The sequence below is a fragment of the Ambystoma mexicanum genome, chromosome 2q (genome assembly GCF_040938575.1).
Source record: "Ambystoma mexicanum isolate Mex_15411 chromosome 2q, UKY_AmexF1_1, whole genome shotgun sequence".
Lineage (NCBI taxonomy): Eukaryota > Metazoa > Chordata > Amphibia > Caudata > Ambystomatidae > Ambystoma > Ambystoma mexicanum.
Window position 1 is genome coordinate 1160195629 of NC_090924.1, and position 27610 is coordinate 1160223238.

Sequence of the window (27610 nt, forward strand, 5' to 3'; positions counted from 1 at the left end):
TGTCATGTAAGTGCCCTTTCTGAGAAAACTGGGAAGTAAGAGGGAATAGTTGTTATTTGCGATTATGGGAATGTGTGAGGTTGAATGGAGTCAGAGGGGTCACAGAGGATGGAGTCAGAAAGGTAGATGACTGTAAAAAAAGAGAGAGAAATGCAAATTGTGATTGTGAAAATTCATGGAATTGTGAATTGTTATTTGTCCTTTTTTCCATTTTTTACTTTGTTTATTATTTTCTTTTCTTATTTGTAGTCCAAGTAGTGAAATGAGATCTTCTTGGGGTTGAGGAAAGACAACATTGTAGTCTAAAGTTCTGTACATTGTGGTCTGCTATATGAAGGACATGCAGTACTTCCCCATCCCTGTAGAAGGGTATGTATGCAGGGGTACACTCCTTTGTCTCGAGATATGATGATGAGGTAGCATGGTATAAATTATTGTGTTTTATAGTGATGCCATATTTGTCTATGTAGGAGAGTTTAGTGTGGGCCAGTGATACCCCAGAGCAAGGTGATTGTGGTGTGAGTGAGTACAAAGTGAGTGATTATTGAGGGGTATAAAAGGTGGAGGGAGAATTTAGTCTTTTGTTTTAGGAGTCATAGGGCCTCATTATGACTCTGGCGGTAGCCGTGCCAGTAAATACCGACACGGCTTCTGCTGGAATAATTTTTTCTGCCACCCGGCAATGGGGACTTACTGGGGCATTATAGCCCCGGCAGTCACGGTAATTCCCCATTTCTGGGTGGCGGAAAATATTACCCCCATTCCCATTGAGTCTCATTGGACTCAATGGGAATGGGGAGGACGGATGCACCAGCAACATTCATGAATGGTGCCGGTGCATCTGTCGAGGTCTGCGAGAGGGTGCCATTCCACCCGCCAGGTCAAACCTGGTGGGCTGAAAGGCACCGGCTTGCAGAACTCCTAGTTTGCCGGTCCGGAAACAACAGTACCGGCAAGCTTATTGGTACCGTTGTTTCTGGATCTGCAAACTTGTAATGACCCCCATAGCGTATTTTGGAGTGCCACATGATCGGCTTTTTGTGAAAGTTTTATTTTTACTTTTTTAATAATAAGATAGGGTTTGAAATGGAGTATGGGGACTCCGTTGGAACATATGTGTTAGACGTTCCCAAGATATAATGAAAAAATACCACAGAGAGTGGGTGCAAGAGAGTAAGGGTGGAATGTTCAAATCTTGGCCCAAAGAGGGTACATATGATAAGTATATATTGGAAAACATGTATACTTTCTGATCAACAAGGTATAAGGGACAGAAATTGGGAAGAAGGTAGAGTATTCTAGAATTATGAAGTTTGTTCGAGGAGGCAGGGAAGAACCCTGAAGATAAGGTTAGGGAAGTAGGGCAGATGTATGAAGGTTCATAGACCACTACCACCTGCCACCTTTAAGTGATTTTCCTTTATCGCCTGCTGTGGGATATACTAATCCCCAGTATGAGCCTGCATCATCTCAATACTCCACCCCAGCAGTTGAGAGGCGAAAACAAACAACACCTCCAATGGCTCGGATAGAGGAATGGTTGGGAATGGAGGATGAAAATCAAGCACATAGATGTCTAGAGAAATCACTGCAGCAGGCGGAGGGAGAGTGCTAGCAGGCGGAGGATAAATGCTAATAACTGTAGCCCTTATCCAGCTCAGTGCAATGGTTTATGTTACCTGAGGGTACCTAAAATGCTGAGAATGCGTTCTTGGCCTCCTATTGTGGATGTGCAGATACTGCTGCAGGAGGTGTACCTGATGCAGTGGCAGTATAACACTGTGCTAGCTCTCAACCAGTTAAACTGGGTAAATTATATTGGTAAAAAAGGTAGCTTCTTTTAGCATGTTACCATTTTTTCTTGGATAGACACGTTCTTTGACTGAATCATTATGATGACAGTTGTAGTGAGATACTTTTGGAATGGAATGTAGCACACGCCCATTGATGTTGTTTCTTTACTGATTTTACTAATGTTTTGCCTTGGGTTGATTGATTTGATTTACACATTGGAAGTCAAAATAAGAATGCAGTAATAGGTGCACTTGAGAGGCTGGGAAGTATGCATCCATCTTGCAAGAAAATATTCATTAGGTAGCTGACATGTTTCTATAGAGGTTTGATAGATGTCAGGAGAGAAATGGGAACAGTAAACTCATTAATCTATGGGGTTGCCCAGAGGATTGGGTTTCTGTTTAAGTTGTTTTATAATATTCAATGTCATATACAATTAAGCTCATGTGGCACTGATTATCTACATGGCTATATATCACTATGAAGGTCTGGGGGTACACATTCATTTTAGAAGAGCAGGGCAATGCTCAAATTGTCTAGTGTATTAGTTGGTCAATGCTATATCAGTAATGTTGGAAACACTACTGGGACTTATAATGCATAAGATGAATTATATTTTTAAAGCTCTGTTCAAATGATGGTATTTTGAAGCCTTGCCAATTGTATGGGTGGGGAAGGGAGATTTAGGGTCGGTATTTGTTTCAATTTTGTAGTGTGTTTTCTTTGAAATAATTATACTAACGTGCTACCTTGTTGTTGCGTCCTTGCAGTAAGTCATCTATTTGTGACCTATATCAGGTTTAACTGTTTGCTCTATGCCTGATTGGGGCATGGGCTTCCGTCTTTTTCTTTTCTTACTTCTGCTTTCTCAACTTTATCTATTATTTTTATATATCCATACTTATATCTGTGAGAGCCAAATTAGGTCTATTAAAATGAATGCTAAGTCTGTTAATCATCTTAGCATCATTTCATGGAATGTAAATGGACTTAAAACTGTGACGAAGCTGAACAAAATGTTATCTTACTTAAGATCTAATTCATGTGATATTGCTCTACTACAAGAGACACATCTGGACAATCTTGAGGCTGAAAAGTTGAGAAGGTGTTGGGTTGGTGATACATTCTTCTCAAAATTTACATCCAGCAAAATGGGAGTCTCAATACTTAGCAAGAAAAATCTGCAAATTACAGTTTTTTCAAGTAAGTCGGATGAAGATGGGAGAGTGATATGTGTTTTGCTCAAAGTGCAAGATATGAAAGTACTTTTGTACAATGTGTATGCACCAAATTTGGACAACCCATTATTCTTTCATGAATTGGCAACTTTGCTTCAGACCTTCGATGTTGATTCAATCATTGTAGCTTGTGATTTCAACCAGGTGTCGAATCCAGCTTTGGATCGTTCAAATGGAGACCGCTAAAGGAATCCATCGAAAAGCAGAGTATCATTAGAAAGTTTAATGGGTAACTTCAATTTGGCAGACATTTGGCGATTGGAACACCTCTGTGACAGAGACTACACTTTTCACTCCCATTGTCATAATACATACTCTCGTATTGATATTTTTTTAACCTCAGGACAAGTGACTTCAAGCTGGTATGATTCCAAAATCGGTCTCATTGCCCTGTCGGATCATGCTCCTATATTTATAAGTCTCTCGTTCCAACATACAAGTCGTCAAGGTGGAGAATGAATTCCAACATTCTTAACAATGAACAAATTAAGGATGAGGTCATTGAAGAAATTGAATGCTTTATTCAAATGAATAAGACTGACGATGTTGAAATTTCAACTGTCTGGGAGGCTCTAAAATGTTTCATCCGTGGTGTATTGATTTCTAAAAGAGGCAAACAGAGAAAATTAAAAGAAAAGGAAATTCTCAGGCTGTATGCTGAAGCTAAGCGATTAGACAATCAATTTGCAAGTAGCAAAGATGAGGAGACAAAACACAAGCTGCGTAGAGCAAAGTACGAATTGAATAAATTGATCTCCAGCCAAGTAGATTATGCCCTTTTCAGACAAAAAATCAATTACTTTGAAAATAGAGAAAGGCAGGGAAATTGTTGGCTTACAGATTGAATGTGGCCGAGAGTGAACACTTCATTACTGCAGTTGAAGGTCACAAAAATACTTTGAAAACTCAACAAAAGGAGATTAAAACTTTATGAAATTCTCTACGAATCTGAACTGAGCTGTGATACGTCTGAGATCGAAAACTATCTTCACTGCTATGATATACCTCAACTCTCAGAAGAACAATCAGTAAGTCTTGAGGGTGAAATTACAATTGAAGAAATACGACTGGCAATCTCAAAACTCAATGTGGGTAAATCTCCAGGCATGGATGGACCGCCAAGCGAGTTTCATAAGACTTTACCAGATTCATTTTAGCAGCTTCTATGCAAAGTTTATAAAGACACTTTTAAAACTGGGTCTTTACCTGAAACAATGCAGCATGCATTGATAACTGTACTGAAGAAAAAAGACAGAACCACCACAAGATGTGAAAACTACAGGCCGATTAATTTAATCAATTGTGATTGCAAAATTCTTGCTAAAATGCTAGCTGGACATTTGGAACCAGGATTAACAACTCTGGTTCATGTCAACCAGGTCGGCTTTGTTACTGGTAGTGGGCCTTTTTGTTCTCATGTTTGAAAAAAATGAATTTTGGTCATATCTTTCAACAATGGGTGCAACTATTATACACAGATCCATTGGCTTGCATGCTTACAAATGGCCTAATTTCGGATGCATTTAAACTTAATAGAGGCACAAGACAGGGTTGCCCACTTTCGCCACTGTTGTTCATCCTGTCTATAGAACCGCTGGTAACCTGCATGAGAGCGAATATTAGCCTTCAATCAATACTTGGAAGCGATCGAATAACTTGATATGGTTATATGCAGATGATCTTTTGGTCGCCCTCCAGGATCCAGCTAATGGTATACCCCACTTGATGTGTGACATCCAACGGTTTTCAATGGTTTCAGGCTATAAAATTAACTGGAGCAAATCGGAAATTCTACCACTCAATAATTTGTGTCAACAGCACACGTGTGCTCGTTTTCAATTCAAATGCTGTTTGGAGAAGATAAAGTATCTGGGCATATGGATTGGTGCAGAGGTTGTAAAGCTACCAGCGATGAATTTCGGAGTGCTCTTCCCAAAAATGAGTTGTGATCTGGAGAGGTGGGGTCTCTTAAAATTATCCACATGGGGTAAGATCAATTGTATAAAGATGAATCTGGCTCCTTGAATAAATTATATTCTATCAATGCTACCAGTCAGGATACCACATCACTTCTTTAAAGAAATTGATAGAATTATGCAAAAGTTCATCTGGAACGGGCAACCATCAAGGTTTGCTATTTGGAAATTACAGCTTCCGTTGAAGCTCGGTGGGATGAAGTTGCCAAATTTCAATGATTACCATTTGTCATTCTCACCTTGCCATCTCTGCAAGATCATTGATTTGGATAAAGAGAGTTCACATTGTCTGGCTTGTGAGTGCAGTGCTGTATTCCAGTTGGATCTAAAGGCTCTGCTGACTATCAAGAAAGTCAATTCCAAAAAATTGAACCCTTTAACAAATTATTTTCAGGATTGTTGGTGTGAAATTACCAAAAGCATCAAGGCAGATCCATACCTACACCTGGTTGCTTCCATTTGGCTCAACCCGTTCCTTAAATATCAAGGTAAAATGCTTTTTTGGCCTGAGTGGTTTTTGGCGGGCATTAAATATATTCCTGATCTAATAGATGGTAACAATTGGATCTCATATACACAACTGAGTCAGACTCGTAACATGGCGGATTGTACCTTCGCTGATTACAGGAAACTGAAAACTATTGTAGTTAATTGCATTAGTGTGACACAATTGCCAAGTCAGAATGCTGCGCGGTTAGCTCTGCAGACATGTTCAACAGCTTTTCACTCAGCTGTTACGATGTATAGCTTTCTGAAAGATCACCGTCAAGGAATCCAAGATTACCAGACATTTGGGCAGAGGAACTGGGAGAAGATATTGATTTGCGATGTTGATGACATTGCTGTGAGTATACTCGTCTGGTGAGTTTAGACTGGGGCCTAAGGGCTTCTCAAACAAAAATCCTCTTTTGATCGTACTGGACACCTGTACGGTTATTCAGGAGATAACTCTTTGATGTTGGAATTTTTGCTGGAAATGTAAGGGTGCATGAGGCTCCCTTAGTTATTATTAAAATGGTTTTGCGCAAAGACAAAAGAGTTTTGGGAGTGTGTATGTGAAAGATTGGGACTGGCCCTGAATTGTACAGTCCCCATGTCAGCTTCTTTGCTGATTCTGGGAGATGTATCTAGTCTGGAGGAGCTCACCTTTGGCAAGACAACTTGGTTGCTCCGGGCATGCATGGTCGCAAAGAGAATGATATTGAGGTCATGAAAGTCAAGCAACTCCTTCAATATTGATGAATGGGTGGATGAGCTGCTCACAATATCAACCTATGAAAGCCATCTTGAAGTATACGGTTAATATAGATCCTTTATATGGGCCGCTAAGTTTATGTTAATGCTTATATTTCTTTGTTAACTTCTTTATATTTTATGGTTTGAATTGTTGCATGCAGCCTTATCAGTTAGTCGGTAGGTCTGTTCAAATTATTGCATTTTGGTTCTCTTTCTTTATTCTATCTTTTTTTTCTTTCTCTTTTTCTCCTTTACATTGGGATCTTTATGGCTATTGTTGGGTATTTTACTCTTGTTGTTAAGCATTTGTTAAGCTCAATTGGATTCATTGTTTTACTTTAACTGGTTGATAAAATATTGTATTCTGTATGTTTTTTTATTGAAATGATTAAAACTAATTAATGCCAGAAAGTTTGACTATACCCCATTATGGGGCTCATTTTATACAATACCGCAATTTGATGTTGGGTACCTGGTACATTTGCACGCAGGCATAGCCAGGTCCATGTCTACAGTTTTTGGTTATTTGCACGGCAGACTGCAAATTAGCAGGAAAAAAGGCGGCATACATGGAAGAGAGCAAGTTGAGTTCCGCCGCTCCTCTCCGCGATACAATGATTGAAAATGGGGCATGACGTTTATGCAAGAGTATTTGTATACAGAGGAGCATCAAACAATGTGCATTTTATCAGCAATGCTTTTGTTGGGATGTACATCCAGTGTCCCAACGCAGAAAAGAGGTTTGCGTTGCACACATTGTATTAGATCAATGGTGTGGCTAGGTTAAATGCAATGTTGTAATTTAGTATGTGATCCGTGTAGTTAGAAGAATTGGGATAACTGTTACTTTGTGTTTAGTTCTGGATACATTTTAGATTTGCATCATGCAGTAACATAATCAGAAGTCATGTGGGAACAATGTTATTGTGTGATGTAAAATATGTGACATGTGGAGGTGGACAGCGAGGAGTGTTGCGCATGAGGTAATAGAAGTCCACTGAAGGGAATACAACTGTGAGCAGATGTGGTAGTCTCACACAACGTATACGTGAGACTTGACAATGGCTCAGATTGAAGACCTGTTTTGGGATATGATGAAAGTAGGGGTTTGTTGCGAGTAGTATGGAAATATTGCAGATCACAGTTCTCTCATAGCTGGAGTTTGTGTAAGCAGCAGAGTCTTTGCTTTGGTTTATGGCGAAGAAATTTGCTTGGCCTGGGGCGCTGGGTGACCAGGTCAAGGAAGGTAGTCACTTGAGGCAAGGACGAAATTAAGTGCTACTAGGTCATGGGTTTATAACCAGATTGGTTTGTGGATACATAGAATAATCATACAGGGAACACATAGTTGTTGTTAAGTCCAGATAAACGGTGGGTCGAATAGGTGTTAGTTAATAAAACACATGGAAGTGGTGCTGCAGGGCAGAGTTTGCCAGTGTTTTATGGGTTTTGTTTGGACTCTCAGGAAGATAAGCAGGAAGTAAGCTGGAGGCTATGTGATCTGAGATGGTAGTCGCAAGTAAGGTGACGGGAAGGAATATAAAAGGAATAATATAGGATGCCTGCGCATCTGAGACGATAAGAGGTTTATTGCTTGATCAAAAGAATGATTATTTGTTTCTCTCCCTCGTCTTGCTTTGAAGAATACTGACAAAATCCTTGCAATAGCATATGGGGTTAAAGTTTCTCAGATAAATGGGACAAGTTAACTGTTCTGAGTTGATAAACTGATTATGTTCTAGGTTGTCAGAGACCACTTGAAAAGGGAATTATGCCCTGTAACATGTATCCAACGGGATTGAAGAATGTAATGGATAATTAGATTTTATGAATAGTGTTAGCCAATTGGGATGATGGGATGACATTGTAACTAGAATGTGTAATTATGTAAATCATGTAATTCGGTGTTTGTTTTCAGCTTCAAGAAACTGACTAACCCATTTTGTCCATTTACATGTAATTAAACTCGCTTGTTCTGAGAAAGTGCATTCACTCTCCTTGGAGCTGTTTTTTCATATTGGATTTTGGAGTTACCCTTCTACTTTTGGTGACCGATGACATGACTTCCAGGCAGTGGAGTAACTTTGCTGAAAATGTTGGGGGGGACATGACATCTGAAGAAAATGTTCCCCAGCCAAATGAAAGGGGACAAAATAGTGTGCCATGAAAGTTGGGGGGACAAACACCCCTGTTCTCCCCTAAAATCACGCCCATGCTTACATGCTCTCAGAGAAGCTGGGGGTTGTCTTGCCAAACACTCTGCGGCGGCGCCTATCTGCAGTGATCAGTTTCCGTGCACATCAATAATGGCCTCTAGGCACTATGTTGAATAAAGACCTGCCTGTTTGCTGAAACAAGGCACTGTGGCCCAATTGTGCAGGTCATTTGAAGGGCTGCAGTTTCGGAGAGCTTCAGAGGATGTGTCATGTAAGTGCCCTTTCTGAGAAAACTGGGAAGTAAGAGGGAATAGTTGTTATTTGCGATTATGGGAATGTGTGAGGTTGAATGGAGTCAGAGGGGTCACAGAGGATGGAGTCAGAAAGGTAGATGACTGTAAAAAAAGAGAGAGAAATGCAAATTGTGATTGTGAAAATTCATGGAATTGTGAATTGTTATTTGTCCTTTTTTCCATTTTTTACTTTGTTTATTATTTTCTTTTCTTATTTGTAGTCCAAGTAGTGAAATGAGATCTTCTTGGGGTTGAGGAAAGACAACATTGTAGTCTAAAGTTCTGTACATTGTGGTCTGCTATATGAAGGACATGCAGTACTTCCCCATCCCTGTAGAAGGGTATGTATGCAGGGGTACACTCCTTTGTCTCGAGATATGATGATGAGGTAGCATGGTATAAATTATTGTGTTTTATAGTGATGCCATATTTGTCTATGTAGGAGAGTTTAGTGTGGGCCAGTGATACCCCAGAGCAAGGTGATTGTGGTGTGAGTGAGTACAAAGTGAGTGATTATTGAGGGGTATAAAAGGTGGAGGGAGAATTTAGTCTTTTGTTTTAGGAGTCATAGGGCCTCATTATGACTCTGGCGGTAGCCGTGCCAGTAAATACCGACACGGCTTCTGCTGGAATAATTTTTTCTGCCACCCGGCAATGGGGACTTACTGGGGCATTACAGCCCCGGCAGTCACGGTAATTCCCCATTTCTGGGTGGCGGAAAATATTACCCCCATTCCCATTGAGTCTCATTGGACTCAATGGGAATGGGGAGGACGGATGCACCAGCAACATTCATGAATGGTGCCGGTGCATCTGTCGAGGTCTGCGAGAGGGTGCCATTCCACCCGCCAGGTCAAACCTGGTGGGCTGAAAGGCACCGGCTTGCAGAACTCCTAGTTTGCCGGTCCGGAAACAACAGTACCGGCAAGCTTATTGGTACCGTTGTTTCTGGATCTGCAAACTTGTAATGACCTCCATAGCGTATTTTGGAGTGCCACATGATCGGCTTTTTGTGAAAGTTTTATTTTTACTTTTTTAATAATAAGATAGGGTTTGAAATGGAGTATGGGGACTCCGTTGGAACATATGTGTTAGACGTTCCCAAGATATAATGAAAAAATACCACAGAGAGTGGGTGCAAGAGAGTAAGGGTGGAATGTTCAAATCTTGGCCCAAAGAGGGTACATATGATAAGTATATATTGGAAAACATGTATACTTTCTGATCAACAAGGTATAAGGGACAGAAATTGGGAAGAAGGTAGAGTATTCTAGAATTATGAAGTTTGTTCGAGGAGGCAGGGAAGAACCCTGAAGATAAGGTTAGGGAAGTAGGGCAGATGTATGAAGGTTCATAGACCACTACCACCTGCCACCTTTAAGTGATTTTCCTTTATCGCCTGCTGTGGGATATACTAATCCCCAGTATGAGCCTGCATCATCTCAATACTCCACCCCAGCAGTTGAGAGGCGAAAACAAACAACACCTCCAATGGCTCGGATAGAGGAATGGTTGGGAATGGAGGATGAAAATCAAGCACATAGATGTCTAGAGAAATCACTGCAGCAGGCGGAGGGAGAGTTGGCACAAGTAAAGCAGTGAAGAAGAGTGAAGCAGGAAAAAGGTAACGAGCAAGTAGCAAAGACAGTGTTGGATCAGTGGAACTCAGGACAGTTTCTTAAAGTAGACAGTGCGGTCATCAAAGATATCAAGGTGAACCTCACAGAGGGAGGTGTTGCTTTAGAAGCGGAACTTGAACCTGCAGCGAGAGAACCTGTGTGCCATGGTAGCATAGGATATGATTCGGTGTGCTCAGAAAGGGTAAGGAATATAGTAGAGACAAATGAAGAGAATGAATGGGAAAGGATGGAGATCAGGGAGCAACACCAGAAACAGATGTTAGAGAAAACACACCATGGGGTCCTAGGATGCACCATGGTCGTAGTGTAGCAATAATAAAGTGTAAGGGGAAAACAGGAAATATCACAACAAGGGTAAAGGGATGTAGTTCCCGTTACTTAAGAAGGGGTTGTGAAGAGTGCATTATGTCCTATGGTCACATATGGAATGGGATAATCTAATGAAATTGCAAGCCTCACTCACTGCAGGGAAGTGGATTTATGTATTAGAAAAACAAACAGCAGGTGTTATGTTGGCCATTGGAGCTATGAACAATGTGTTTACTGCCGTAATTGGAGAATGAACGAATGAGATTTGGGAAAAAGTGGGGTATTCGGGGGTACAACTAGACACCAATCATCATGATGGGTGTCATTTTAATAATTGCAGGACAATAATTTCAGCAGCTTTGAGAGCTATGTATCTCGATATGTCGGATATTAATTCAATCATGGCTAAGCACTTGGGAAGATGTGGCTGACGGAGCATCAAAGGAGTCCCCATATTTTCCATTTACAATTTGCCAAATTAAAAAACCTTTGTCCCAGCAGATGCAGTTACCAGATCACTACACTGCAGTTCCTTTGAGTCAGATTACAGAAATGCAAGTGCAAGCACCAAAGTAGGAGAAGGACTGTCGGTCAAGAGAGGGTGTGCCCTCTCACCAATAGATTTATTATGAAGGCAGGAGCTCACAGGTAAATTAGTTATGCCTTTAGAGTTACTTACCATGGCTCTGGAACAGCTGCATTATCCTTCCCACACTTCTCAATGACAGAGAGCGGCAGACCTCCAAGAGGACTGGCTTGTCCCATATGTACAGTAGCAGGTAATTTTGTAGCTAACTTTATAACATGCCATCAGTTTAATATCAAAAATACATTGAGAACATTGAAGGGGGCCTTCAGAGAGCTCCATATTCATTATGTGGAAATGATCAACAGTTGTAGTAATTTTTTGTTACCATATTGTTGAAGTTTGTCACTTTTCCCGATTACTTGAGGTTGGATCCTATGCAGCCTCAAGTAATCTGGAAAAGTGACAAACTTCAACCTAATGCAAACTCAGCTGTGACTTTCTTGGTGTGGGAGGTATTTCCATGGTGAGGAATATGTGAGGTCCTGAAATCTGATAATGGAACTCACTTCTATAATGAACTCTTTGCAGCAATCACGTCTTTATTGGCGATAAAGCACAGGTTTTGTTCAGTGTATCACCCACAGGACAATGGAATTGTGAAATGTATGAATGGATTATTGGAAAATCATTTACCTAAACTTTGTTTTACTTTGAAAAAAAAGTGGTTCCATTGTTTTATCTTTGAAACTAGCCAGGTAAAGGGCACTACTTGTCTTCACATGAGATAGTTACAGGGAAGTGAGTACATACACCACTCTCAATTGCACACACAGCATCAGATGCTCAGAAGTCATTAGAAATACTAGGAGCAGAGTTCTGGCCCTACCTTATGGACTTAACCCTTGCTGTCAGGCTGGTTATCCCCAGAGGTTATTTCTTGCCATCAACAGCTGGCTGTCAGGTTCTGCCCTTGAAAACTATGGCACTGTTGGAGGAAACGGGTTTTGTGATGTCTTGTAGGGAGTTACGGTCTAGTCCTCTCCCAATATGGCAGACGTTTGTTTAGCAACGCACCATTCATGTGGAACGGTGTGTCGTATCCATCACTTCCGCAGATACCGGCGACTGTGTTTCACAGCATTTTTTCTCTAGCGAATCGCTTTTCCACTTTGTGCTTTCCTCCTGCGTTCTTGGGGCTTCCTTGTTTTCTTTCTGTCTCTTGCCTTACCCTGTTGCGGACTTCATATCTTGGTTTCTTAGAGTGTGTTTTCGGTGCTCCCTCCTACTTCCCATCTGGTCTTTGTTTAATTGTTACAACCACATCCGCTTTCCCTGTTGTTCTCACCTTTACCTCCCCACGTCCGCTGCTTATACGGCTCGGTATTATTCCCGAACACTTATTTTCACTTTCACTTCCTGTTGTTTTCATTTCCATTTCTTTTGTGTTCCAGACACTCCGGTGCTTGTACATCCCCACATACTGCTTGCTGTTATTCTGGACTTCACTGGTTTTTTCCCCTGTCTGCTTTCTTCTTAATATCTGCTGTCTGTTACCTGATCTTTCCGTGATTGCTACATACATATCCAGTTATCACAAATTGAGCCCTCCAGCCTGCTTATCATCTTCTGTCAGATTATTGACTCCACTTTCCACAAGGCGCCCTGGACATGCCTATGACAACCTCCTCTCTCTCAACACAAATTTCCTCAGAGGATCTTGCAGCTTCACCCTTACCTCAGGAGGGATCTACAAAAAACGACCAGGGTTTTTTGGTGCCCACTGGCTTTTTCCCTGGAATTTAGGGCTGGCTCCTCAGGGATCCCTGCGACTTGATACCCAAACCGGTCAAGGTGGCCTCTGACAGAGCCTGACCCTACTTACACGTTAAGAAGGACAAGAAGCCCAAAGAAGGGAAAGACTGCGACACCCAGAGAAGTCGAAGATGAAGACAGACTGAGACCCGAGGCAGCCAGTCAGAAGGTTCAGATGAGGAGTTGGCTGGGGAGGGTACACCAGAACCTGACACCGGCTACATCAGAGGGTGTCAATCCAGAGTCCCAAGTTCTATAGCAGCTGCAACTCTTCCCGGGGGACTCACTGTTCATCTGAACATTTGTCCAACATTGGCGTGACTGAGGCTTCCATGGTCCATACACAGTGGTGTATTCTACTCCGAGTGTGTAAAGGTGGAGGGCCAGAAGTACTGGATCCATCTGTCTGATGTTTGAAAGGATACCAGCACTCCTCTACCTGCACAAGAGCAAGGCACTGTTAGAGTGCATCGGCAGAGTGTGTTTCTGTGAATTTTGAGACAGAAACCAACTCTCATTCAGGCAGAGTGCGTTTCTGTGAATTCTGAGCCAGAAACCTCTCTTGTTTTATTAATATTTTTGGGCAGAATTTGTTTTTGCGAACTTTAAATGAAGATTTAGGGAGTGGACTCTGTTCAACTCCATGGGCCTCATTACGACCCAGGCGGTAAGGGGTTAACGGCACCGTAAAAGGTATCGGCACCGCTAAGCCCTTACCGCCTAATTACGAGGTCCCTTTGCGGGTCCCGACCTTAAAGGCTGGCCTTGACCAGCAGTTAAGGAAGGAACCCGCAAAGGGACTTTCGAGGTAATTACGGTACCGCAATTTGGGGTACCGTAATTACTGCCTTCCCCATTCCCATTGAGCCCTAAGGGGGCAAAATGGGAATGGGGAAGGGCCAATGGTGAATGGGGAATTACCACCCCGCCATCCTTGGAATGGGGCGGTAATTCCGCCATTCACCATGGCAGAGTTGGTAAAATACCGGCGGCACCTATGGCGCTACTAGAGCCATGGTTACCGCCTGGGTCGTAATGAGGCCCCATGTCCTATGTGTTTCTGTGTATTTTGAAACAGTAACCTTTCTTGTTTAAATATTTGTTTATAGAATGTGTTTTTTGTGAATTTTAAACCGAAACCTAATGTGTGGACCTTGCTTAACTCCATGTCCTTTTGATGTTTAAAATAATGCTTCTTTTTTTTACATTTCACTTGTTTTTGTCATGATTACTTTAACTGCTACACGAAATTGACATTATATCATTGTAATACATTTGAATTTTTGGTTATTAAAATATGATTGTTTGTTTGTATAAAATGTTGATTACAGTGAAATCCACAAAGAAAAGGAACAATAGAATCGATTGAGCTTAACCTTTAGGTTATCTTTGTGTTTTTTTTTCAGGCGTCTCTAAATTACATGATTCATTCAATAATTAACACTTGGGGTTACTGATTAAGCTTTGATTAATACATCCACTATGGTTCCTTCCCCAAGGTGGCAGTACCTTTTTCCTTGTTGACTGTTAGAATGTAGCCAAAACATACTTGAGTTAAGTATTCCTGTGGAAGTTTAGCTCGTTGCAACAAGGGCATTTGTGCAAATGACAGACAGTAGTTATTTTTTGTAAATATTGAAGAACATAGTTCAAAAAGTATCATTAATAGGATGTATACTTGGTTGTTGTCTCTCTCTCTCACTCTCTCTCTTTTCTTTCCCAGGTTTAGGGGCAATGATGGATAGAAATTTAAATGTTGATAATCTGTTTCTGTTGATATAAGGTCTTATGAAAGGTTAATGACCCAAACAAAAAGAAATCTCAAACAGACAATTATTGAAAATGAAGGGGTGGGTTTGGATAGTACCATAGATGGCATGTCTCTTCCTCAGATGATATATGGTATAACCACATGGAAGGGTGGGGAGAGAAAGGTCAGCAGATTCTTGTTATATCTGTCCGCTCATCCACCAAGCTTCTGGTGTTCCCAGGATGTTTATATCGAGTGAAATATCACTGCAGATAGCACAGTGTTTAGTGTCCCTAGCCTTATGTAGTGTACATGGTCAATTTCAAGGACACTCAGTCCAGGTATCAGTTACATCCATTAGCAGAAACAAGTATGTGAAAAAAGAAAAGAAGGAGCATGAAAATGTATGATGCCATTTACGATCACAATTGAAATAAGAAGGATCTGTTTTTTTGCATAATCGATGGGAGCAGGGGTTGATGAGCTGCAGAGCGGGAAGAATGATGGGTCTCGCTGAAGAATCAGTGGCACAGATTAATGACGAATGTTCCGAACCAGGGAACTTGTATGTAAAATGTCCTACGTGGCTCAAGGAGCCAGAGAAACATGTTAAAATCCAGTTACTGACACGCTTTTCCTTGTGTTTGAAGAGGCATGGCACTGCACATGTCAGCACAAATATGAACTGTAGTAGAATCATACATATTGCTGATCTTGCTGGAAGAAGGTCTGCCCTACTTGATTTCTACTGAACTTGTGGCACTCTTCCATATCTTCAGCTTCCACCAACTTGGTGGGGAGTGCGCAGCATCACTACACTAAACTCTCCGGTCCTGATTGTGCCTGCAGCCTATCTGACAGTGTCAGATATATCGCCTTGAACCACCTCTGTGCCTTTTGTGTCCCCTTTGACCCTTGTGTCTCTTTCTTCATTGAATGTGAATGGGCTAGGAACTTTGAAGGGACATGAGATGCTTGAGTTTTTGAAATGACATACCCATAGCAACTACATCTTGTTGACTTCTTCAGAGACTTTAGGAAACATTCCAGACAAGTTTTGACTCTTTCATAGGGCTCAGCTGCTCTTTGCCTCGCTCCTGGCCCCTGGTGTTCAAGCCATCACAAATTTAAGTGGCTCCAGGTGACCAGGTACGAGATGCCTTTAATTTGATAAGAGAAGAAATGAGGGCCCTGCGCCTCATGACATTGCCAAATAGGTACACCGTGGACCTTCTGATGGCTATAGAAGTGACGGTGTGCCAATAGATAGGGAGTACATGTAGTACATACGTGTCTACCAATGATTTGGACAATGGGAATTCGTCTCAAGCAATTGGAGCTTTGCATAATCTTCAAGGGGCTATGAGGAGAAGGAGGCTGGGATTCAAGATGATACTTGGATAGATTCACTGTTTTCTTGGGTTCCCTCCTGGATGAGTCTAATTGTGAAGATATTGATGGCCATTTTTGTTGTTCTCCTCATTATTTTTTATTCCCTTCCCTTCAGGTGCTTGTAAGATGCTGTTCTGCTAAGATACCTAGAACAGCTGCCATGAAGTCAGTTACCCTGTCTATGGGTAGGGCACTTTAATTCTAAATCATATCTCAAACCATCCGCTCCTCCCCCACCTATCCCTCCTTCAGCTCCTCCTTGAAAGCCCTTCTTCTCCACTCCCCCTGACTCTCCTCACCTACCTCTTTCCCCCCTCAAAACCCTGCCCCCTCCTCCCCTCGCATCCCTCCTTCCCCCTCCCCCACTGACCTCATACTGGATACTGTTACCAGGAGGTGTGGGAGGCCACCCAGGGAGCCCCCCTTCCCCTCCCTCCTCCTCCTTTCTCCCACTCCCGCTGACCTCAAACCTGACATTGACACACCTTCACCCACCTCCTCTCCCCCCCTCCCTCCTTCTTCCCCTCCTTTTGTTTCATGTTTGTAAATATGCTTCTTTCATTACTGTATCTTGTTGTTACTATGTAAAGCGCTTTGGAGTAAAGCGCTATATAAACTCAATAAACTTAAACATATGGGCACTCAGACTGAGTCAGGGATGACTCCAATGTTAATGGGGCCTCTAGGTACCGCATTGGGCCCTCTACTTATTCTAGTTAACTATGTGGAGCGTTGGGTAGATAGTGGAAGAAGTGGTGGGTGGTTGTTTTTGTCTTGTACGCCAGAGGAATATGTTTGGAGTGGAACGAGCATGCAGGATGTCTGTAGGGTATGAGTGCCCAGAGAGGATTTTATCAGGGAGCAAGAAGCTAATATATTAGTTAATGAGTTAACTAAAGGGGGGAATGTTGGGATGCACATCCAGTGTCCCAACAAAGGAAAGTGTTTTGCGTTGGGCATGTTGTATTAGATCAATGGTGTGGCTAGGTAGGATGCAATGTTGCAATTTAGTATGTGTTCGGTGTTGCTAGAGGAATTGAGATAAGTGTTACTTCGTGTTTAGTTCTGGATACATTTTAGATTTGCATCATGTAGTTACATAATCAAAAGTCATGTGGGAGCAATGTTATTGTGCAAAGTACAACGTGTAATGCCTGTAGGTGGTAAGCGAGGAGCTTTGCGCGTATGAGAATAGATGTCTGCTGAGGAGAGCACCACTATGAGGGGATGTGGTAGTCTTGAACAATGTATACGTGTGACTTGACAATGGCTCAGATTTAAGACATGTTTTGGGATATGATGAATGTCGGGGTTTGTTGCAAGTAATATGGAAATATCTCAGATTGCAGTTCTGTCATAGCTGGAGTTTGTGTAAGCTGCAGATTTTTTTGTTCGTGGTTTTCTTGGCCTGGAGAGCTAGGTGACAGCGTGAAGGAAGGGGGAAGGAAGCAGACTGCATTTGGGAAGATGTTTATGATATAAAATGGCCATTTGAGGCGAGGACAAAAGGAAGTGCCATTAGGTTGTGGTTTTACGACTAGGTGGGTTTGTGGTGTGAGGGACCTGAGGGCATCCTCACTTCTTTTCCTCCTGGATCCTTCTATAAGGTGAATCTATAGCTAGGTTTTCCCAATACACTCATGTTTTATTTTTAGAAATTAACTAATGTAAAATATTGGTAATGGGGTGCCGGTGAGAAAACCAACCCTGACACTAGGTTGTATAATTTATGAAACAAACAACAGATGACCACAATCTTGTGTATCTCTCCTGTCCCCTGCACACTCAAATTAGTATTGTATAGACAATCAATTGGCAAACAATGTTTAAATATTCAATTTTGAAATTCAATTATATCACTCTTCATTCGTGAATTGTTTTATAGAAGATTGTTTACTTAAAAAATGTATATTATTTTGTCAAACCATATAATATACCAAACTTTCAAATTTCTGACTTTACAATTTAACACTTTGTTAACCATTTCATAGTTGAATAGACAATAACAAGTCTTGATTCGCATATCATTAGAACATTCAATAATGACCCCTAAGAGCAATTTCTTATGGAATGTTCACCGTTGACTTGCATCTCTATGCGTTTCGGGGTTTGATTGTCCCCTTCTTCAGTAGTTGTCTATTCTCTTCGATAAGTCTGGTGTTCAATGAAGAAGGGAACAATCAATCCTACATTCATCATATCCCAATCAACCCCTACATTCATCATATCCTAAATGGTTAACAAAGTGTTAAACTGTAAAGTTGGAAATTTGAAAGTTTGGTATATTATATGGTTTGACAAAATAATATATATATTTTAAGTAAAATATCTTCTGTAAAACAATTCACGAATGAAGAGTGTTATAATTGAATTTCAAAATTGAATATTTAAACATTGTTTATCAATTGATTGTCTATACAATACTAATTTGGGTTTGCAGGGGACAAGAGAGATCTACAAGATCGTGGTCATCTGTTGTTTGGTTCATAAATTAAGACCTCGACAGAAAGCGTAAGACCAGGAAACCAGGCTGATGAATCCTGCATTGTGTGTCAGAGGTACACAGGGCCCTCCTGTGTCAGTAATCAAGGTGGGGAGAATCTCCAGCCACTGTTATACTGTCCTTGGCTCGTAGCACAAAGCTGCTTCAGTGAAAGAAACACAGCTGGTGAGTTGGGGAGACCGGTCTGTATTAAAGCCAAGGTTGCAAGCCACAGCATTGCATGGTGAGAGCTGGAACGAACATTGTTAAAACGTGTGTGATAAGAGACGCACATGAAGTTAAACTAGTGGTGAGTGATTGATTTTTAAAGCAAACTACAAAACCTTTGACAGAGTGGTATGGCACCACATGGTTGCTCTATCGAAGGTATCTGTAAGGTAGCCAGCTAAGAAGTGAGAAAAGTAGATAAAGGTGGTCTAATCCCAGCAGAGGTAGATCAATTGAGAGAGAACATATAAATGTGAATCAAAGTGGTCCTGCAACGGGTCAAGTCAAATCCCACAAACAGTTGAACATCTTCGATTTCGATTAAGCAGTTTGGAAAAGTACATGGATTTGGTCTGAGCCTGACAGAGGGAGATCAAGTGAAAGCTTTGAGTTAAAGTGGGTGTGAGCCCAGCAGAGAGGGCCCTGGGGTGGGTCTAAAATCACCCAAAAAGTTGTACATGAGAATCCTGTGGAGAAATGTTTGAATATTTGTTTGTAGCATCAAGCCCTCTGAAGTAAAAGACTTTGAATGGTAAAGAGACTTTGAAATAGAACGCCCTGATAATGTGATTTGAACTGCATCTTTGTGCTAGAGAAGCCAGGGACTGTGCTAAGCTCGAGCATGCCGCATTGTCCCATGCTAAAAACACAGGGCAGGAAGGCCAACGGCTTGAATATCCTGACATATCATTACTTGAACACTGTTCTTTTCACATAACATATCATTGTTTCCCACACTATTTGTATTTAGAAGTAAGGATTGGCAATGGGTTTAATAGTATAGGCCCTTTTATTTTGACACACTTGACTAGGACTGCAATATTATTATTTTTTGGTCGTAGCTTGCTCCCATAAATTTAGGGTTAGATATGTGTTTTTCAAACCCCATTGAAGTTCAATAAACACCATTGAACTGTGGTCACTTATGTCTGTCATACTGTTTGATACCATGCCTTCCTTACAAATGGGATTAGAGAATGTAAGGGATAATTAGATTTTATATATAGGGTTAGCCAATGGGGCAATTGGCATGATGTTGTAACTAGAATGTCTATGTAAATCATGTAATTCTGTGTATAAAAGCCGAAAGAGCTTGGCAAGGAATTGTTAGTTTTGAGCTTCAAGAAGCTGACTAACCCCTTCTGACCATTTACATGTAATTAAACTCGCTTGTTCTCACCAAGTGCCTTCACTCTCCTTGGAGCTGTTTTTTTCATAATGGATTTTGGAGTTACCCTTCTACACTTTCCACCGAATCATCTTCATCCACTAAGAATGTGAGTCCATCTTCAAGATTCACGGATTGTTACCTAGATCCCTTAGGGGCACATACCTTTCCTGGCTTCCCTTTTACTTTCTATCCCCAGCGTCCAATGCATGCCCAGGTATTGCTTCAGAGCAGACCATCAAAGCTGTTCAAAGTTGTGGTACGTTTTAAGCATGGTTGAGGTTTCTGGTAACAATGAGTAATGTGCTAGGAACTGACTGAGGTTCTTAGCCTAGGCATGATCTAAAATGTGCAACCCTTCAGGACTCCCAGTCCTTCTTCCCACAAGAAGAATGGATGATTTACTCCGGGGTGGATCCCCTGCATGATTTTCCATGGCAGTTTCAACATATGTGTGAGGATTAAGGGCTACCGACTTTGTGCAAGAAAGAACATTGCGCAAAAGAAAAGATCAGCCATTTCATAGCATCAAAAGCGCAAAGTAACGTGCAGCACAAAGAATAACAAGTTGTGACAGGAATGCCCACAACACGCCTCCATAGCACCAAATATTTTTCGCCTTCAAACAACCATTGCGCCGGGCACACATCAAACCCTGTAGAAACTGTGCCTTTTCCACCCTAACTCAAAGCTTCTCCCTGGCAAAATGGTGGCCCCTCCCCCCACTCAATACAGCACTCCGAGGAAACTTTGGCCCGTCCTCCCTAACACAAAACAGCACACCAGCAAAACGGATGCCTGTCCCCCCTAATCAAAGCAAACACTAAAAGGTAGTACTGCTACTCATGGTCTCGACCCAATGTCTTCCTCGATGGGAGAACAGCCTTTTAATTGTATTGGGGAGCCTTTCTACTTAAACTCAAGTAATAAATCCCAAAGTTAATTGTCCATGAAATTGTAAAGGAAGAAAAGCCACACATACTCAGTGGGGACTGTTGCATAGAATATGCTTGACTGTATTTAGACAAAAAACTAGAAATGTCCTTATATACACTTACATGTGAAACATATTAATAGACTGTGAAAGAAAAGCACATGTTGATGTCATAGACCAAGGGGCAACATTAGTCATATCCTGGTCTGCAGAGTAGTACAATTAACGGAAAAAGACAAATTCATAACATAGACTGAAAATACAGCATATATGGTGGGTGTTATTAGTTTTGCACCTACAGTTGTTGTATTTGATGTCCACATTTCTGGTACAAAAATATAAATTTACAAAAAAACAACATGAATTATTCAAGTGCCTGGAGAATTGTGCTGGTCATACATCTATCTAATCAATTAACATGGAAAGGTATTAATAATTCTGATAATCATGTGCCAACGTCGTCGGGGGTAAAGTGTGATCAAACTACTAATTGTTGTTTGAATCACATGGAAAATTCAAAATGTCCTTAGCAATATGCTAAAAATTCCCCCTTGTTTACATTGGACGTTTCGGCAGCTGTGCCATCCGTCTTGAGGCTGAGTAAGAAGGATTGCTTATGTTTTCATCAAACTAGCCGCCTTCTTCAGGGTGAATAAACATCCCCTGTGGTGAAGAAACCAAAAAGAGGAAACAATTGTAAATATAATGCCCTCTTAGTTGAGTGTATTTCCTTTCTGGACATTTCTGGGAAAATTGATAAGGTAAAAAGCACTTAATGCAACAAGAAATCTGGGCTAGTGGAAGATCAGGGTAAATAACACATATATGTGGCGTGGTGCCTCTGACAAACTGGGGTGGACGTGATTAGTAAATGTCTCACCGCAGCTAACTTGTATGAAGTCTCTAGGAGTTGCCCGCCTCCGGGCGAAAGGGCTGCAAATAGCAGGATCACTTGTCACAAATCGGCGTGAATAGGAAGCGCTGGGGAGAGCTGCATCCAGGGTCCTCAGTCGCTGGACTAAAAAGAGGGGAAATCACAGGGCAAAGAGCTGAAGGGGTGTAAATTGAGGCTGTGTGTACCACGGTAGTCAGAATGACAAAAAGGTAAAATGCAGGTACAGTACCTGGTGGGAACCAATATGCTGGTGGTCTCCTGAGGGTGTCCCGAAGGTGTGAATCAGTGGAGAGGGATTCTTGTGATATTTAAAATTCATGTGGCATGCACAGACACAGTTCTTAGATCACAATGCCGTCATAGTGCTGCCTGGAAAAGAAGAAGGGGAGAACAAGGGAAAGAGGCGAAGCCAATTAGGGACCAGCTCAGCTTTGGAAGGGACGTGTTCGGGTAGACAATTATCTCCGGCGGGTATGGTACACGCTGTGTTTTTTACCTGCAGGCAGCTTGTCTGGCAAGATGAGTGTCTGCAGGAAGGTGCGCGTCGCTCTGCTTCTTCTCCTTGGCCCTGCAGTGACCGCCGAGTGTTCAGTCGGTCAGAGCCGAAAGCTGCATATGGGCAGGCATTAAAAAGGTGTGTGTGCTTTTTGCCCAATCAGGACCCGCGGATCCCAGCGTATAGATAGAAGGAGTTGTCTCGAATGCGGAAGCATTCGCTTATGCACCAGCCGGGTCCTGGAGGGGCACGTCATACGAAGTACAATCACAGTCTAGTCCCAAGAAAGAGAGGACTGTGATTGGTTGCAATGCTCGATGTCAGGAAGTGTGTTCATGTAGCCGGGGCAACAGCCTTCCGTGAAGCCAGAATACTCGCTTATCTGTAAGAATGCTGTACTGGGCTCACCAAAGTGTTCTGGTGAGTCAGAATCTGTATTGGACTAACGCGAGCCTGAAAATGGAGGGACAGGCATAAAATGTGATCCTGTGTTCCGTCATCTATGTGATGGTGGTAGGGGACACTTGCTTGTCTGTTGTGTCTTGGTCTTGGAGGGCCCCCCTGTGTGTAACTGTCCTATCGTCCCGATGCTTGATGGTTTATAATGGGAGGCACCAAACTGGGGAGATGGGGGGTGAGCTCACCACTATTGGTGCAGTGTGCCAAAGTCTAAACAGTTCGGAAAAATCCAAGAACTATGGGCCGACTTGCCACATGGTGCCTTAATGTGGGAAGAGTTGTTGTTCATTGAGCCCGTGGGTCACAGAGTCCATTCTGTGTATCCATCTGCATTCCAAATCCAGAAGTCTTCCTTGGATATTGGGACCACTGCGGACTCGTTCAATGACCCACCATTTTATATCCTGTGGGCTGTGTCTGTGTTCTATATAGTGTTGTACTAAAGGAGATGTAAGATTCTTGCACCGAATCCGTGATCTATGTTCCGAGATCCGGGTGCCCACACTGCACATTGTTTGCCCAACATAGCATAGTTAGCATGGGCACTCGATACAATACACAACTTGATTGGTTTTGCAGTTCGATATGTCACTCAATGTCCACATTTTTGTCCCACAGTGAAATTGTTGCATTTTTGAAGTAAACTGGCAGACTGAGCATGACTCACACGGGTAGTGTTCTTTGAGAGGTTGAAGGTTCCAAAGGATCCATTGATTCGGTTTCTTGATATACTTAGAGTGTACCAGGTGTTATCTTAAATTCTGTGCCCTCTTAAAGGCAAATCTGGGTTTTTGTAGGTCAGGTAAACAGAGTCTGGCAACGGGCCAGTATTTATAAATTATCTTTTGATTTCAAAGGCGTGTTGGCCATGGATTATCACACACGAAATGAGGTCATCCCCTGTCCTAGGTGTTTTGGGGGTAAGAAGTGAGTCGCGACTCTTGAACCTTACCCTTTTCACAGATCTTGACACCATTTTCTTTGGGCATCCTCTTTCCCGCAATCTGTTGCTTAGGATAGTGGCATCATGGTAGAAGTCATCTAATGAGGTGCAGTTTCTCCGAATCCTTAAAAATTGGCCATAAGGTAAGTTCTCTTTAATGTGTTGGGGGTGATCGCTGTCAAAATGTAGAAGGGTGTTGCAAACTGTAGGTTTACGGAAAGTATTGCAAGTGAGTTTGCCTTGGTTGTGACCGATGGTGAGGACTAAAAAGTGGATGGTGGAGTTAATGTGTTCCATCGTAAATTGAATGTCGGAGCTACATGTGTTTAGCCAAGAGAAGAAGTAATTCATTGATTCCTCTGTGCCTTCCCACAGGCATATGACGTCATCTATATCTCTGCACAATTTTTTTTTATATTGCCCCTCCATCTTTTGGTTTGATTAAATAGTAATTTCTGCTCGAAAGAGGCCATGAACAAAATTGCTAGGCTGCGGGCAAATGTTGCCCCTATGGCAGTTCCCTTGGTTTGTACATAAATTTGTTTGTCAAACTCAAAAAAGTTCTTGCATAGGGCCAAAGTCATTACTTCAATAATGAATTCGGGTGGGGCTTTGGATTGTATGTTTGCTGTGATGAGGTGTTCATACACACAGTCAATCGCAGCCTGTTGGGGGATGCTCGTAAATAGTGACTTAGGGCCTCATTAGGACCCAGGCGGATTTCGCGGTGCTAAATGCACCGCGAAGCATGGCGGAAAGCCGCCGATAGCGCCATGGGGGTTGGCGGATTTACCGCCCCATTCCGACCTTGGCGGGGCGGTAAATCCCCAATCCCCATTCTGCCCTTCCCCATTCCCATTTTTGCCCCATAGGGTATAATGGGAGTGGGGAAGGAGTTAATTACGCCACCGTAAAATACGGTGGCGTAATTAACAACGAGGTCCCGTAGCGCCATGGTTTTCTCCGCCTGGTAAAACCAGGCGGAAAAGGCCGCCATGGCGCTACGGGAACTCGTAGTATGGCGGAGAGGTACGCCATGCACTACGCTGGCGTAAAACCCTCTCCGCCAGGGTCCTAATGAGGCCCTTAATGTCTAAAGTCACCAAGCACTGTTTGAGGGGGTCAAAGTCTAAATTTACAAATAACTGAATTGCGTGCATTGTGTTCTGGATATATGATTCTGTCGTCACACTAAAAAATGGTCAACACATTTACATAAGGGTTCTAATATAGAGCCACAACCCAAAACAATTGGTCTCCCCGGGGGATTGATACAATCTTTGTGTATCTTGGGTAAGGCATATAGGCATGGGGTTCTGCCCTGTGATGTTACGAGAAATTCTAATTCTTTATCTGTTATCCAGTCTCTTTCTGAAGCAAAAGAAACCATTGCCGTAATTTCTATTTTTAAATCTTTAGTTGGGTCTTTTTTTAGTAATTTGTAACTTTTCCGGTCTTTCAAAAGTTCCAAAACCATGAGGTGATATTGTTCAGTTGTCATAATAACAATTCCACCCCCTTTGTCAGCGGGTTTCATAATCAATTAAGGTTTTTTGATAGTTCAGAGAGGGCTTCTCTTTCTGCATGTGTCATGTTCTGTTGTCTTTTGGGGCTGTTCTTTTGCTAATCACTCTGAGGTCTTTCAGTACACATCTTTCAAAGGTCAAAAAATCATCAGGGACCAGGTTGTCTAAGGGAGTGAAAGTGGATTTCGGGTGCAGTCCGGTATCTTCAGGAGCTTCGATTTCTACATGTTCCTGGAAGAAAGCATGTAATCTCACAGTGCATAAGAACCGGTGTATTTCCATTTCTGCATTATACCAATCAGTATTCGTTGACGGTACAAAGGACAAACCCTTGGAAATTACTGAGATCTGTGCGGCTGTTAGTTGGGCGGCTGCTAATCAAAGCAGCACCCTGGCAAAACTGCACCTCCTCCCACCTAACACAAAGCAGAAACCCCGCGAAACTGCAGCACACAACCCTTAGCTAAAAACAGCATCCCGAGGAAAGGCCAGCACGTCCCCCCTAACTCAAAGCAGCAGCCTGGAAAAATGGCAGCCCGTCCCCCCTAACTCAAAGAAGCACCACAGTGAAACTGCGGCCCATACCCCCTAAATCAAAGCAGCACCCACAAATTGCAAAACTATGCATTCACCCTTTACACTAAATCAGCACCCTCAGGTCCACACTCCTCCCACTACCCCCACTGCCCCGACCCCCAATCCCAGGCAGCACCCTCAAGTCTGCCCTCCTCCTACTACCCCACTGCCCCAAACACCCAGCCCCAGACAGCACCCTCAAGTCTGCTCTGCTCCCACTACCCCCACTGACCTCTGACTCAACCGCAGGCAGCACCCTCAAGTCTGTCCTCCTCCCACAATCCCCACTGACCTCTGACACAACCTCAGGCAGCACCCTCCAGTCCGCCCTCCTCCCACTACCCCCACTGACCCAACAACCCAATCCCAGGCAGCCCCCTCACATCTGCCCTCCTCCCACTACCCCCACTGAACTCTGCCCCAACCACAGGCACCACCCTCAAGTCTGCCCTCCTCCCACTACCCCAACCCCAAACACTAGGCAGCACCCTCAAGTCAGTGCTACTCCCACTATGCCCACTCACCTCTGCCCCAAACCCAGGCTACATTCTCAAGTCTGCCATTGTCCCACTACCCCCACTGCCCCAACCCCCGAACACCAGACAGCAGCCTCAGTCTGCCTTCCTCCCACTACCCCCACTTACCCTACAACCCAACCCCAGGCAGCGCCCTCAAGTCTGCCCTCCTCCCACTACCCCCACTGCCACAATCCCCCAAACCCAGACAGTAACCTCAATTCTGCTCTCCTCCCACTACACCCACTGACCTCTGCCCTAATCCCAGGTGCAATCCTCAAGTCCATCTTCCTTTCACAACCCCACTGACCTCCGCCCCGACCCCAGGCACCATCCTTAAGTCTGCCCTCCTCCCACTACCCCCACTGACCCAACCCCAGGCAGAACCCTCAGGTCTGCCTTCCTCCAGATTCCCACACTGCCCCAACCGCAGGCATCACCCTCAAGTGTGCCATCCTCCCACTACCCGCACTGCCCCAACCCCCAAATCCCAGGCAGCACCCTCAAGCCTGCTCCCCTCCCAATACCCCCACTGACCTAATGACCCAACCCCAGGCAGCACCCTCAAGTTAGCCATCGTCCCACTACCCCACTGCCCCAAAGACCCACTCCAGCCAGCACTCTGAAGTCCGTCCTCCTCCCACTACCCCCACTGACCTCCACCCCAACCCCAGGCAGCACCATCAAGTCTGCCCTCCTCCCGCTACCCCCACTGACCCAATGACCCAATGACCCAACCCCAGGCAGCACCCTCAGGTCTGCCCTCCTCCCACCGCTTCCCCACTACCCCAACCACTCAACCCCAACCAGCACCCTCAAGTCCACCCTCCTCCCACTGCCCCCCACCCCCAACCTCCCAAACCCAGGCAGAACCCTCAAGTCTGCCCTCCTTCCACTACCCCCACTGACCCAATGACCCAACCCAAGACAGCACCTTCAAGTTCGTCCTCCTCTTACTGCCCCACTGACCCAATGACCCAACCTCAGTCAGCACACTCAGGTCTGCCCTCCTCCCACCATCCCACTGACCCAACCCCTCAACCCCAACCAGCACCCCACAAGTCCACCCTCCTCCCACTATACCCACTGACCCACTGACCCAACCTCAGGCAACACCCTGTAGTCTGCCCTCCTCCCACTACCCCAACTGACCTCCATTCCAACCCCAGGCACTACCCTCAAGTCTGCCCTCCTCCCACTACCCCCACTGATCCAATGACCCAACCTCAGTCAGTACACTCAGGTCTGCCCTCCTTCCACCAT